This window comes from Pinus tabuliformis, chromosome Q (genome assembly GCF_031772625.1).
Source record: "Pinus tabuliformis cultivar Carrire ecotype Pingquan chromosome Q, CPIR1, whole genome shotgun sequence".
Taxonomy (NCBI): Eukaryota; Viridiplantae; Streptophyta; class Pinopsida; order Pinales; family Pinaceae; genus Pinus; species Pinus tabuliformis.
The window spans coordinates 1,074,921,199-1,074,923,212 of NC_142296.1; the positions used below are offsets into that span (position 1 = coordinate 1,074,921,199).

At 43.8% G+C, this 2,014-nt stretch overlaps 1 long non-coding RNA gene across 1 annotated transcript; it reads right to left on the reverse strand.

Annotated features, from left to right (window-relative positions):
• Positions 1-237: 237 nt before the first annotated feature.
• LOC149223260 (uncharacterized) lies at positions 238-1,326 on the reverse strand. The gene is made up of 4 exons (XR_016248951.1): positions 1,193-1,326; positions 978-1,044; positions 852-913; positions 238-725 (listed from the first exon to the last, which is right to left on the reverse strand). It is a non-coding gene; the product is annotated as an uncharacterized LOC149223260 (long non-coding RNA).
• Positions 1,327-2,014: the final 688 nt, after the last annotated feature.

Genomic DNA, 2,014 nt, shown 5'->3' on the forward strand with positions numbered 1-2,014 from the left:
ATAGTCAAGAAAATCATGCCTACAGTAACTGCAAAATAAACTGTAATAGAATAACTACCAGCAATTATCAAACTGCCTGAAACTATTGTACAAAAAGACAAGCAAGATAACACAGAGGGGTTCAGCAGCGGAGCATTTGAATGAGAATAATAGATATACATATTTTTTTCCTTCATCTAATTCAGTGCACGAGTAAACAAACTGTTCAAATATTTATGTCCTCAGTAACAAATAATCTACATGTATAAGTGTTGTATAATTATTTCATTTCAGGTAAATACAATAACAGTGTTTTACAGTATCCAAGAATCGATTAACTGGCCGAGACAACAGTGAGCACAAGGCGGGAAGGAACCAACAAATACAGAGGGACAAACTAGACCATAACAGCAACCGGGTAAGCCACCAGAACCAACTGTAGCCAAGTTTATATATCGCTGAATATTACATTGTATTTCTACATAACAAAAGAATTACATATGCTGTACATCGAGGGTTCACCGAACAAGTTGCAAACGACCCACAAATAAAACCCTCCTACGTTACGGCTGAGGGTTTGAGAAAACCCAACAAGCCCAGACTCGACAGACCAACTAACAGGTCACACAACAAGCGATAGCAAACACGACAAAGACCAAGAGCCATTGCAAGAAAGTGAAACGAGAGCAGAGCTACCCGGGTGGAATCGATAAGAGCCCTTGCGAAGACACGGGAACCGGCCACACCTGCAAGCGAAATATAAGGTGGAGGGTCAGGGTTTATAACCAGACAAAACCCTTGCACATAAGAATGAAACTATGATACTGTAAGTATAAGAAAACCTGCGTATGGTTGAGGTGAAGTCACCATACCTTACAGTGAGCCGGAACCAAAGGCCTACAGAACCGAAGCATTGACCCTGTCCACGGAGGGGCTGCGGAACGTTAGTTCCAGCACAAACAGAGGAAAAAGGAAAATAGCATGAAACAGAGTCATACCTTGTTTACAGAGCCGAGCGCCGGAGAAGAACCAAGCTGAGAGACCATCGACCTGTGCATCTGTCAACTGAGCGGACCAGACATCATTCATTACAGGCATTCACCACAAATTTGCTAAGAAGACCAGAACCGACAGTATTCACAAGAGCAAACCCAGAAATGTTCTCACAGTCATAAAAACGAATTGAATGCACGGTGGAGTCACAGTAACTTACCAACAAAAACTTGAAGCCGAATATACAGACTCTCACAGTAATGACCAGACAGAGCTAAGCAGCATTATTTCACCATAAGACCGGCGGAAACTCAACAGGGTTTCACCACAGACAAAGATAACCAGAGGCGGAGCCAAAACCAGTCCGAGACCACCGAGACCAAGTAACAAAGGTAAGAATGACGGGAGAGGCGCGAACCGGCAGTAAAAAGTGAATTAGGGTTTGTCAAATTCGAGGAGGGCAGGTGTCATAAGGAGAAACAATACCAAGTACCGTGGATTGATTGTCAATTAAAACCAAAATCAATTTGCAATCACCATATATCCGAGCCAGATTCTTAGTGTAGGTCCACGTAAGTTGGGATAGCGTGGGACCACGTGGGCTGGCCCCATCAAGTGGTATCAGAGCAGTTTTTTTTTTGTTTGAAATAGAAGAGGATGGAAGCACCAAGACGAGGACGTGGAAGAGGTGCACGTAGGGGAGCAGATGAAGGATTGAGGGAACAGATTAGAGTTCTTACAGCTCGTTTGGAAGCAGTGGAAGCGGGTAGACGAAGAGACCCGGAACTTGGAGATACCAGTGAGGAGGAAGTGGTAGCTGCTACAGACGGGTCTGATGAAGAAGCTCCGGAAGTGAAACTGCTGCGTCAGGTTTTATTGGCCAGCAGCAAACCCAAAACAGAAATTTCTAATTACGATGGCAGTCTGTCCGCAGAAGTCCTATTGGACTGGATAAGCGAACTGGATAAATATTTTGAAAACGAAGAAGTTAGAGAGGATAAAAGAGTTAAGTTCGTTGCCACTAAGCTAAAGGGACACGCAC